This window comes from Lepus europaeus, chromosome 8 (assembly GCF_033115175.1).
Source record: "Lepus europaeus isolate LE1 chromosome 8, mLepTim1.pri, whole genome shotgun sequence".
NCBI lineage: Eukaryota > Metazoa > Chordata > Mammalia > Lagomorpha > Leporidae > Lepus > Lepus europaeus.
In genome coordinates this window covers 24,202,666-24,216,469 of record NC_084834.1, presented here as the reverse complement: position 1 = coordinate 24,216,469, position 13,804 = coordinate 24,202,666, and positions in this window count along the sequence as shown.

Genomic DNA, 13,804 nt, shown 5'->3' with positions numbered 1-13,804 from the left:
ATAATCAGGAAATATTCATATTTAGACCCTCTTTTAGCATTTCATTTGAGCTAGAATCTTTATAAATGGCATATGGATGAATCTTGCCTTCCTTTTTAAAGTAAATTATCTGAATGTATCTTTAGTAATGATAATGGTCATAAAGATAATGCCCAGAAAACACTTGCTATAATCCTGCTTATATAAAATCCCAAGTGATTTTACATGTGTTAACTCATAATGCCAGAATCAGCTACATAACTTTCAGGACCCAGTGCAAAATGAAAATGCAGAGCCTGCTGTTAAAAAATAGGAAAGAAAGTCCCATCAATAATATAAAATATAAAGCTTTTTTCTTTCCTTTCTTGGCTAGCAATTTTTTGTTTGCTAAATAAAATTCTGTGTAAAAGAAAAGTTGTAAGCATGATTCTTTCCACTGTGTAGTGTTTATTTTAAATGCAAATATAAGAACATTGAACTCATAAGCAAAATTGCCAAAATTACTCTTTGTATTTCATAGAACAATGGAAATGCTGCCCAAAACTAACTCAATTGCTTTTATTTCATTTCTTGATACATACACATTCTACCAACACTAATATAAATGTTGACTTCCTGGTGATTGAGGAAGAACTGCAAGGAACTGTGGGATGTGCAGTCATTCCTTTTCCTTCTGTGCTGGTTTTTTTTTTTTTTTTCATCATAAGTGGTTGACTAATGTGAGAAATCACATGAATACAAAAGGTGGGCTGTGTTTCCTGGACCGCCAGTGCCTTCATTTTTGTGTTGGGGAACCAGTCCTGGATTAAATGGTAATATTTCCCAATGGAAAGTGGAGCAGCGGGACTCAAATGGGCACTCATGCGATGCTGGCATCGCAAGTGGCAGCTTAACCCACTGCGTTACAATGTTGGCCCCTAGAAAATGCATTTTAAGAAATCCACAAGATGGTACAAAATGTTTAAAAAATGCTTCCTCCTTAAAGTCTGTATTTAAAAGTAGAGAAAGATGAATTAGTACTGCAAATGAATGGGTGAGAAGCACAGAGGGCAAAAGAGAAATCTCGTCTGCAATTCTCTACCCCACTTCTCTCTCCAGCGACTTGGGAGCTGTTGTAGCAACGGGATGTCCTGGTCATCTTGTAAACCACAGACAACGTATCTGTGTCTTATACACGGCTCCCACTAAGGGTATCATTGTTTTGTTGAATTGATGGCACTGTCGTTATTCATCTAAGACTTTCTCATGGTGAAGAAGGCCTTCTAGTGTGTCCATCAGTTAGCATTCTTTGACAGCCTATCCTGTTACAGCTGGTGCTGATGGAACTGGAGCTGTAAGAATGACCAAGAATTTTTAAGTTTCTACTTTTTCACATAATTATGGGATCCGTAGTAATTCTATTTCTAAACTGGATGCATGCCTGCCATCTCATGCAGTGGCAAGGTTTCTCTTCTTCCTTTTGTTTTTTAAAGATTTATTTTTTTAGTTGAAGGGAAATGTGACAAAGATCTTCCATCTGCTGATTCATTCCTTAATTGGCTATGATACCTGGGGCTGGTCCAGGCTAAACCAGGAGCTGGGAGCTCCCTCTGGGTCTCCCATATGGGTGACAGGGTGCTGGTACGTGGACCTTCCTCCTCTGCTTTCCCAGGCACTTAGCAGGCATCTGGATGGGAGGAGCATCCTGGACTAAAGCTGCATTGTGGGTATTTGCAGGCAGTAGCTCACCTCACTGTGCCGGCTGCTCCTATCATTAATTGTTGAGGTCAACTTGTATTAATGTCAAATGCTGACCAAATTTCTCTCTGATACATTAAACTTCTGCTCTTTGTAATTTGCTGACAGGTATGAGCAGATCTTTTTAATTTTAGGAGCTACAAAAACATCCCACGCACATACACATACTTGTGGAAGACCTTGGGCACGGGGAAATGAAGAGATGGTGCTCAAACCATACAAACGTTCAGCTATAAGATGACTAAGTTTTGGAGACCTAGTGTGTGGCATGATACCTGCAACTAGTTATGAAGTATTGCGTATTTGAAATTTGCTAAAAGGATCTTAAGTATTCCTGCCACACATAGAAATGAAAATGATGTCAGGTGGTGGATGTGTTAATTAGCTTGATCCTTTCACCTGTTATACATTTATCAAAACATCTAGTTGTACACCTTAAATATATACTGGTCATCAGTATATATTTACATATACTTACATATATTTCTGCTCATCAATTAGACCTCAGTAAAGTTGAGAGGAGGAACCCATGTAGTCTGATATAGTACAGAATATAAAGTTCTATTATAAATGCTGTACTTTTTATAATACAAATGTACTTTGCAAAGGTATGTTGACATTAACTATATTAACTATGTTAATGTATCAGAAGCAACTGATATTGAAGAGTAAGGCATTATGGCTTAATTCGGTACAATTCAGAGTCTCCTGAATTCTTCCATAGGAGGGAGGAACGGTATGATTTCCTCCTGATTTAAATCGTGAGCCTCCCAACTAAACCACACAATCTTCCCTGGCTACCTCCTGTCTCAGTTTTATCTTTGGCAGTTGCCGCTATTTAATTTTTTCAAATTAAAAAAGCTTTCTGTATTTATTTGAAAGGCAGCACAACAGAGAAAATGGAGGGAGGTAGGGAGAAGAGGAAGAGAGATTGATATTCCGTACACTGGTTCACTCTCCAAATGGCTGCAACAGTCAGATCCGGACCAGGATAAAGTCAGGAGCCAGGACCTGCAGGTGGGTCTCCAACATTCGTGGCGGGACACTTGGGCTGTCTTCTGTTGCCTTCCTGGGTGTATTAGCAGGAAGTGAACCAGAAGTGGAGCAGCTGGAACATGAATCAACATTCTAATGAGAGATTCTGGTGTTGCGATTGGTGGCTTAACCCCCTGTGCCACAATACCTGCCCCTAATTTTTTCAATTTTCATTGTCTGTTTTCCCCATCAGGATGTAAGCTGCAAATGAGCAGGGCTGTGTTATGCACTGATCTGTTTCTAGCACCTGGAGCAGTGTCTGACACATAGTGGGTACCCCATGTGCTTTGTTAGCTGAAATTAGAACTTCTAATAATTGGAAAATTAAAAATCACCTTCCAGTGATCTGCTTTGAATTTTTTAATTTTAAATTTTTTAAAAAATTTAATTTTTGAATTTTAATAATAAAAATAAACTACTGAATGAATTATTAAACAATTTGATGTTGGAAGTAATTTAAATGAAGCTAATTTGTTCTCATGAATGAAGTGAAATTAACAGTTATCTGCAAACACATAGATTTAGGAGATACTTTGATGAGATGCAGCTGCGTTTTGGAAGTGTGTGTTACAGTCTCAGAACATCTCCCTGCTCAGTTTGTCTGAGTGGAGACCAGGACTGTTTTCTCCTTTTGAACGAACTATACCCTCTGTGTCTGTTTTCTGGTGTAGTTTATGGTTTAAAGCTCCCACAGTGACATACAACTGAGATTTTTTTTTTTATCTCCAAGGTCATTTTTTATAATGTCTACGTTTCTGAAGTCTAGAACTAATATTAGTAAATACATTACACCCTTGTGTTTGTTGTTATTTAGAAATCCAAATAAGGGTGTCTGAAGGTCAGTGGTAAAAACATTTCACTTGGGGCTGGCACTGTGGCACAGCGGGTTAACGCCCTGGTCTGAAGTGCTGGCTTCCCATATGGGCGTCGGTTCTATTCCCACCTGCTCCTCTTCTGATCCAGTTCTCTGCTGTAGCCTGGGAAAGCAGTAGAAGATGGCCCAAGTCCTTGGGCCCCTGCACCTGTGTGGGAGACCTAGAAGAAACTCCTGGCACCTGGCTTCGGATCGGCACAGCCATCTGGAGAGTGAACTAGCGGATGGAAGACCTCTCTGTGCCTCTCCTTCTCTCTCTCTGTAACTCCAACTTTCAAGTAAATGAATCTTAAAAAAAAAATTCACTTGTTGGGATATGAAACTGTGATTTCTATAGTGTGATGCTGAGTTAAGAGACCCCTCCCCAAGCGATGAACGGATTTTCTCTTGTGGCCTCAGCATAAATTTAATTTATAAAAAGCAAGAACTAACAAACATTTCAATCAGCCTTTCTTTATAGCTATCATTATGATGATAAAAAATGGCAACTGGAAATTTCTGAAACTGGAATGAAAATCACGCACTACTGAAGAAAGCAATGTTTTTTTGGCTCGCTCTGGCTTATTCTGAAATAATAGCACCTATGAATTTCTTTAAAGCTTTTAGGGGTGGGTGTTTGGTGCAGTGGTCAAATTGCCACTTGGGATGCCTGTACTCCATGTCAGAGTGCCTGGGTTCAAGTCCCCACTCTGCTTCCAAACCGCCTCCCTAATGTGCAACCTGGGATGCAGTAAGGTCAGAGGTCACCGTCACCTGCATGGAAGGACCAGCTGGAATGCCAGGTTTCTGGTTTTTGACCTGGCCCAGCCCTGGTGGTGCGGGCATTTGGAGAGTGAAGCAACAGATGGAAGGTTGATGTCTGAGTCTCTCTCACTCGCTCTTGCTTTGTCTTTCCAGTAAAAGGAAAGCAAGTAAACATTTTTAAAAATGCCTTCCCAACATTTCAGTTAGTGCACTATCTGTGTCTTCCCGGCGGTGCTGTCTTTTCCTGCCATCCAAGATCTTCACCTCTGGAGATGTTTAGAGCGCTGCAGGGCTACTCATCGCGACTTGCCTCTTGGTCCTGCCACTGACTTTTCACCTCGCTTTGCTGTTTTTCAGTTTTCTTGGAGCACTGGGTATGTTAGTTAGCTTTGCGTTGTTGTGACAATGCACCTGCAGCTGGGTAATGTGTGAGGAACACATGGCTGCAGCAAAACAGGAAGAGGAGCAGAAAGTGAGCTGGTTACAGAACGGACAAGCATTGGCGCAGGAGAGCGGGGGTGGGAGGTGGCCAGGCTCACTGTTTTAGCCACGAATCCAGCCCTGGGAGACTTACCCACTCCCGGGGGACAGCATTCATGAATGTGGAACCCGGAGGATCCATTAGGCCCCACCTCTTCCCCAACACTGGGCACCAGGGGCCAGGCTTCCAGCACGTGAACTCTGAGGGGACAGAGTCCGTGTTCAACTCTAGCACAAGGCAGTGGACGGTCCATAGGTGTTGGCTCAGGCACTTAAGGTTTCCAAGGGTTGGAGCTGACCCTTGGCTGACTCTTTGCTCTTGAAAAGGTTATGAACTCTGCTTGGTTCCTCTCGGGGCTGCTATTTTAAATGTTAAAACCCTAATTATATATTATAAATAGTTTCCTTGCCGTGACTTCTTACTCTAACAGTCTAATTCCCCTCCAGCTAACATAATGGCCTCTGACTGCTGTCGGGGAAAGGTCAGGAAGTCGAGGAGAAGAAAACACAAGGATTAATATTCAGGATATTATGTCACTGCAAGTACCTGCCACCAGGATGTCTTCCAACACTGTGATAAGATTGCTCATTTGTAAAAATAAAACACACACACACACACACGCATTTGTTCAAGCAAACACAATCAGTGTACTTTCTTTTGGCTTTCTAAAAAGTACTCACAAAGGAAAATATCCATCAACTTCTCAAGAAATATTGTCCCCCACTGGACATGCGTAGTGTAAGAGAAAGCTCCTTAAGGAGAACCCATGAATTCAGTAGATCTTGTCAAATAGTCAATGATGACCTTATCGACATTTAGCAAATTGCTTTATGAATGCAGCCAGCTAATTGAAGGGAAAGTGCTGCTTGTTTATCATTCTTTCGGAAGCTATGCAGTATGTTCAAAAATACTGTGGCAAATGCATATTTTGAAAGCCCTCAGCAGGGCTTTCAAGGTTTTTTGTGGTTTTTTTTTTTTTTTTTTGCAGAAAAATAACCTTTTCTGTGAATTCTATTTTCTTCAAACTTTTTTTTTTTTTTTGACAGGCAGAGTTAGACAGTGAGAGAGAGACAGAAAGAAAGGTCCTCCTTTTTTTCCGTTGGTTCACCCCCCAATGGCTGCTGCGGCTGGCGCGCTGCGCTGATCCGAAGCCAGGAGCCAGGTGCCTCTCCTAGCCTCCCATGCGGGTGCAGGGCCCAAGCACTTGGGCCCTCCTCCACTGCCTTCCCAGGCCACAGCAGAGAGCTGGACTAGAAGAGGAGCAACCAGGATAGAATCTGGCGCCCCAAATGGGACTAGAATCTGGGGTGCCGGCGCCGCAGGTGGAGGATTAGCCTAGTGAGCCGTGGCACCAGCCTTTCTTCCAACTTTTAAGAACTCCTCATATTTGCAATCGCACTGCCTCCAATACCTCTGCTACAGTTAGAAGAGAACGATCTCTTCATATTTATTTCTTCATAGTTCTCTCCATAGGAATTGTAGACTTTTTCATTTAATTCTTACGGCGTGTGAAAGTAGAGATATATTAAGTCAATCCTTCATGTTGGGGCTCTGGACAAGACAGTGGGATTTGCAAGAGCAAAATTAATAAACATCCACGGGAGGGTGCAGAGGCCATAATTGATACAGGGATGGGATAAAACACATCTGAAGTGCAAATGTGGCTGGGAATATTGTGAGGAAAAAGAAACCAGACTCCTCGAATTAATATGGGACTGGGTGAAAGGACTTGAGTCCACTTTCTCTAGGGTCAGTGTGCCGTCCACTTCTTGTCCTCCCCTGGTGGAGGAAGCATAGGTTGTTCATCTTTTGTGACTGGCTTCCTGTACTTGGGGGTCCCTTTCTTTCTCCAAATTAGGGAAGTTTTCTGTTATTGTTTCACTGAATAGGCCTTCTAATCCATTCTCTCTTTCCACTCCTTCAGGAACTCCTAGGACTCATATGTTGGATTGTTTGATAGTATCCCATAAATCTCTAACATTGTTTTTAGTTTTTCTAATTTCTTCTTCTTCCTCTTCCTCTTCTTCCCCTTCCTCTTCTTCTCTTCTCTTCTCCTCTCCTCTCCTCTTCTTTTCTTTTCTTGATTTATTTGAAAGTCAGAGTTGCACAGAGAGAGGAGAGGCAGAGAGACACAGAGAGAAAGAGAGTGAGAGTGAGAGTGAGAGAGAGAGAGAGAGAGAAGTCTTCCATCTGCTGGTTCAATCCCCAATTGGCCACAACGGCTGGAGCTGTGCCAACCTGAAGCTGGGAGCCAGGAGCTTCCTCCAGGTCTCCCATGGGGGTGCAGGGGCCCAAGGGCTTGTACCATCTTCTACTGCTTTCCCAGACCAATGCGGAGAGCTGGAAAGGAAGTGGAGCAGCCTGAACTTGAACCAGTGCCCATGTGGGATGCCAGCACTGCAGGTGGCAGCTTTACCTGCCATGCCACAGCACTGGATCCTCTAATTTCTTATTTTTTGGTCTGAGATATTTTTGAAGATTTGTCTTTTAGATCAGATGTTCTTTGTTGTGTGTGTTTTACTGTTATTGAGTTGTAGGAGTTCTTCATATCTTTGTATACTTAGATCTTTTTCAGATATATGATTTGCAAATATTTCCTCTTATTTCATTGGCTGCCTTTTCACTGCATTTGTTGTGTGCTATGATGCTCAATGATTAATTTTTATGTAGTCCAACGTGTTTATTTGTACTTTTCTTGCTTGTGCTTTTTGTATTACATCTAAGACATCATTGTGAAAGCTTTTTCTCCTGAGTGTAAGAGTTTTATAGTTTTATTTCTTCAATTTAAGTTTTTTATTCATGTTAGTGTGACAGTCAGGACAAGGACTGATCAAGTCATTGCTCCTCATAGTATCAGTTTCACTTCTACAGGTTTCCTTTTAGGTGCTCAGTTAGTTGTCACTGATCAGGGAGAACATTTGATATTTGTCCCTTTGGGACTGGCTTATTTCACTCAGCGTGATGTGTTCCAGATTCCTCCATTTTGTTGCAAATGACCGGATTTTTTTCTTATTACCACTGTGTAGTATTCCATAGAGTACATATCCCATAATTTCTTTATCTAGTCTTCTGTTGATGGACATTTAGGTTGATTCCATGTCTTAGCTATTGTGAATTGAACTGCAATAAACATTGAGGTGCATATAGCTCTTTTATTTGCCAATTTAATTTCCCTTGGGTAAATTCTGAGGAGTGGGATTGCTGGGTTGTATGGTAGGGCTATATTCAGATTTCTGAGGTATCTCCAAACTGTCTTCCATAGTGGCTTTACTAGTTTCCATTTCCATCAACAGTAGATTAGTATGCCTTAGAAAAAGGACTTTTAAGATGAAAAGTAGCTAATAATAGGCCCACTATAAATGTAAATGTTCTCCCTTGCTTCCTACAATAATAGGCCTTTAACTACCTCGTCCCTCCACACCAAAACTTGGAATTGCCCATTTTTGCCTTTGAAATTTATTTTTTCTTTTCAGGCCTGGGAATTTGAACCTTTTGACAAGGCTACTTTTAAAATATGTCATTATGAGAGTGCCCAATTATTTTTTAGGACTTTGGTAATCATTTTTTTCACTTAAAGTCCATTCATTCACCTGTTTTGTTCACTTAGATGAAACCTAATAGAACACCCATCATGATTTTCGAAGTCATTTTCAAATAATGGAAACCTTGCCCAATCCTTTAAAGAAAAGAGCTTACTTTAATAGATTTTGAGAGGTATCCTAGCAACCACTCCATAGTGAAATTTATCAATTTCTCAGAGAGAATTTGCACTAAATCCATGAAAGAGACACTTCAACTTTGATTTCTTAGAATCATTTTTTACACTTTGTTCCAAGGATTGGATCTTCTTGGAAATCTTCACTCTTGAGTCTTCATTTAATGACCATTAAAACATATTTGATGTTATCCTGTTTATTTAGGTTAGCTCCTTTAGTGGCATTGAATTCTACCTGATGACAGACAGTTAGGCATAGGTAAAAATTTTTTAAATTGTATAAGCAGCCAGAAACTTAGCACAAAACAGAATACACATTTGTATTTTTTTTTGCTTTTATTTCCAAACATGCAAAATGATGGCACAGAACCTTCCTGATCCCAAGGACAGCTGAGGCTTAGAGAACGTGTTCACTCATACTAATCTTGGTTTTCCTGGGTGCTGTGTGTTGGAGGAGATTTCCTCCGTTATGCTTTCTGATATCAGTTATTTTCAAACTGAAGATTTTAAAAAATGAATGCAAATTAGAATGGAAAATTTTGCCAGGTGTGTGGGCAAGTCAGGCATGAAATAGCATGAACCTAGGACACATTCTGTAAGCTCAGAATTGAGCAGGCTATTAACATTAAATAGTGATAACAGTGGAATGTGGGATAACCAGGGAATAATGCTTGCATAGAAAATTCATAGATGTGAGCCACACTTATTCTCAGTCGTGTTGCTTTCTTGCAAAGAAAAATGAAATTGTTATGTATATTCCTCTATGGGGATTTAAAATTCATGCATTGTTTATGGTACAATCATATTGTATTTGCCTATATATATATATGTGTGTGTGTGTGTGTGCATACATATAAAAATATGCATATATACAGCCGTCCAATTATTTTAATCACTACTATGATAACAGTGATAGGGAGAGAATTTCTATAATCAAACAAGCTTACTAATGTTGCCTGAATATATGCTGGTGAACAGAAGAATATTTTAAACATTTAAAAGATATTTCTAATGATAGCCACCTTCTGGCAAATTCCCACTAATAGCTGGAATTGATAGACAACTTAAAGATAGACTGTAAGATACTAGGTCGTCAATAAAGATTGGTTGATTTCACCATGCTAAGTATTCCTCAAGAGATTTTCATTTAAATATAATCTGAATTATTCAGAACTTTATTCAGTTACTATTAAGCTATTTTAAGCTGTTTTATTTTTGCTTTTTGCATCTGTTTTTTTTTTTTTTTCATCTATTTTTAACTTGTTCCTTGAAAGGCTATTATTTCTTCACCGTTTGATCGTTAGCTTCTGGAATCCGTCTTTGTTTGTTTTCCTTTAGCCTTGGTTTCCTGGAGGCATCTGGGTTATCATTACTCTAGCTGACAGGGCACCAGAGGCACAAAGAGCCCGCACTGTGGAGGCACAAGATGTGGAGCCCCATCAACTCCCCCAGCCTGGCCCTACTTGGCTTCTTTCATCCCCAGCCCCACCAGTGTTGATTCTCCAGTCTTCATCAGGGTGAATTAAAGATCCCACAGGCTACGAAGGCTTTGAAAGGCAAAATTATTTCATTTGTTCAAACAGCGCATTTGGGTTCCTGTCACCTCGGAAGCCCTCAATTCACAACTCGGAGAACAGCAAGTACTGATTGAATGGCTATTGCATGCCGCTGATTTCATGCACTAAGTTTGCTGCAAATTGGTTTTTTGGAACCCAGGAAGCATTGTGCAAAACACATTTCCACCCTGTGTCTGCGTTCCTAGGACAGTTGGCAAACGCCCATGGAACGTGGCCAGCTTCTTGACCGCTTACTGAATCCTTCCCCTCCTCCCTCCCTCCCTCCCTCCCTCTCTCTCTCACTCTCTCTCTCTCTATATATACACACACACACACACACACATATATATATGTAATATATATCCTATCTCTCCATATATATATATACACATACACACATAATCCTAGTCCATTGAATTCCTTTCTATATACATTTACAACAACCTGAAAGAACCAGGTTATTCTGTAAGTTAGCTTTAAGTCACTCACTCCAGGGTTCAGTGAGATAACTCGAGGGCAAGACAGACAGGAATGACAAAAACCGTGGCAGAACAGAAACCTCAGCCTCAGCTGCCTCGTTTTGGAGCAAACCCCAGTCGAGGTGATGAAGAATTCCAGCCGAGGGCCGGAGGAGGTGCAGGCGCAGGGGCACAAACCGCTGCCCAGTGCCAGCAGCAGAAATACACGGAGCGTTTGCGCTGGGGGAGCGGAGCACAGTCACCGTTCACTTGTACCCATACGTTACCTTCAACAACGCTAGGCAGCGTCATGAGCCTCATGTTTTGGCCTGTAGAGAGAGAGCCTGCAGAAATTCCAGAGAGCAAGAGCGCCTGACTAGAAATTAATTCTAAGGAACTTATTAGTACTAATTTGACTGTCAGCCTAATTTCTTAATCTGCCACTGTCCTGCCATAGGGATTGCAGGCATCCAGCCACTGAATACTGAAGGCAACGAAAACCAGCATAGTGCTGTTGCAATAGCCTTAATTAAGGGAGAAGAGCACTACACTGCGCTAGCAACAAAACCCTGCGTGCTTCTGAGCGCTGGTGCTTCAGGACAGGCAGGTCCAATTAGAGGAGGATGGAGGGCTTCCGAATGGGACTTGGGGCTCCTTTTAAGTGCTTTGAAAGCCGGTGGCACTGATTCTTTTTGAGCCCGTTTCTTTTCTCCATTTCTACACAAATCTGGATCATTGCCCTTTACCCCTTCTCCCCAAAAAAGCCTTTTAGTTTGGTTCCCACATGGAACAAGAATTTCATAAGAAATAGAAAAGAAAAAAGATTTCTGAGATACACTGTCCAGAAGTGGGCAAAGGAAGACAAAGCAATCAAAGACGATCCTGAGGGGGAGATGTCTCAAAGCAGAGCCGAGAGTAAGGAGAGAGGCAGGGAAAGGGAGAGAGAGCAGAGCCGGATGGAGGGAGAAACGGTGCTGGGGGGAGAGGCAGGATGAGGAGTAACGCGAGGCTGGGACAATCGCCCAGGCTCTCACCTCTGCAATCTCTTGTTAGATGGTGCAGAGGAACTTCTGAGTCCGTGGTCCCTTAGCCTAGGGCCAGAGTACTGCTGTGGCCCCAGCAGTGCTTGGCTTAAAGGCGAGAAGCCTGGAATCAGAGTGTCTTAACTCTGGCTACATGTTAGCTTTGCCTGGAGTTTCAAAAACTGCCCAGACCTGCCTCCCTTCCCAGAGACCCAGGACTGATTGGCAAGGGAGGGTCGGGCGGGAGTGGGAAGGGCCTGGGTATCAGTACTGATTTTTTAATTGACACATAGTAATTGTACGTATTTGTGGGGTACAGTGAGATAATTCAGTATGCGTATACACTGTGCCATGATCAGATCAGGGTGACTTAGCGTATCCACAAAGGCTCACCTGGACGTTCTAACGCTCACAGGAGACAGAACTTGGCACAGGTCTGGGGACGTAGGGGCAGCACATGGGCTGTTGGCATGAGCAGTTCTGCAGTTACCCCTCTAAGGAAGAGAACCAGAGCTGCTCTCCTGCACTGACAGTTTACATTCAGCCGGGCTTCACAGAGCCGTGGCTACCCTGAAAAACCGTGGCATTCGGTGTACTTACCAAACAAGCTCCTCAGTCACACCCTCACATTATAACATCTTTCTTTGTACAAATTAATGTTCTGAGTCCCCTTTGGGTGGCTCTTCTGCTGCATGGATACATGATGTTGAAACCCATCCACACCCCTTGTATAGGGGTAGGACAGTCTCCGCCTTACTTTGAGATTGTCAATTAATGTTGTCAAACGTCTCAAACAATAACAGAATTCTAAAGTTGCTCAATGAGACATTACCGTAGTTGGAATTTTAAAAGCAGGGAAAAGAAATTTGAAAGAAAATAAATCCCTCATTAGTGAGGTTATTATCATTAGTAATAGTTATTTTTTTTAATTTTCCAATGATTTATTTAGACATACTAGCTTAATTCAAAGCCAATGCTGAAAATTTAATAACTTTCTTTTATTTTTTATAATTTTGAATTATTTATATTTATTTATTTATTTTAACTTTTATTTAATGATTATAAATTTCCAAAGTACAGTTTATGGATTACAATGGCTTCCCCCCCCATAACTTCCCTCCCACCCGCAACCCTCCCCCTTCCCACTTCCTCTCCCCTTCCATTCACATCAAGATTCATATTTAATTCTCTTTATATACAGAAGATCAATTTAGTATATATTAAGTAAAGATTTCAACAGTTTGCACCCACACAGAAACACAAAGTGAAACATACTGTTTGAATACTAGTTATAACATTAAAATTTTTTTTTTTTGACAGGCAGAGTGGATAGTGAGAGAGAGAGACAGAGAGAAAGGTTTTCCTTTTTGCTGTTGGTTCACCCTCCAATGGCCGCTGCGGCTGGCGCGCTGCGCTGATCCGAAGCCAGGAGCCAGGTGCTTCTCCTGGCCTCCCATGCGGGTGCAGGGCCCAAGGACTTGGGCCCTCCTCCACTGCCTTCCTGGGCCACAGCAGAGAGCTGGCCTGGAAGAGGGGCAACCGGGATAGAATCCGGCGCCCCAACCTTGACTAGAACCTGGTGTGCCGGTGCCGCAAGGCGGAGGATTAGCCTGTTAAGCCACGGTGCCGGCCTAGTTATAGCATTAAATCACAATGTATAGCACATTAAGGACAGAGATCCCACATGAGGAGCAAGTGCACAGTGACTCCTGTTATTGACCCAACAAATTGACACTCTAGTTTACGGCATCAGTAATCGCCCTAGGCTCCCATCCTGAGTTGCCAAGGCTATGGAAGCCTCCTGAGTTCGCCGACTCTGATCATATTTAGACAAGGTCACAGTCAAAGTGGAAGTTCTCTCCTCCCTTCAGAGAAAGGCACCTACCTCTTTTTTTTTTTTAAGGGAAAGGGTTTATTGGGGAACACCCAACAGACTGGAAAGCTGATTCCAGCCAAGACTGGGAGAAAAGTCACTCATCTTTTGTAGGTAGAGGGGTTTGTCTGTAGAGAAATTTTGAACAATTATACAGCTTTAAGTGGGGAAGAGGACCATCAGTACACACAGGTTGGGAGTAGAGCCATTGGAGGTAGAGTAGAGGTTATGATTACAAAGGAATGAGACCCAAGTGCGCTAGACAGGGTCTAGAACAAAGGACAGAGTCATTATTAGAGGAGCTAAGAAAGGTGCTGTCTAAGCTATAAT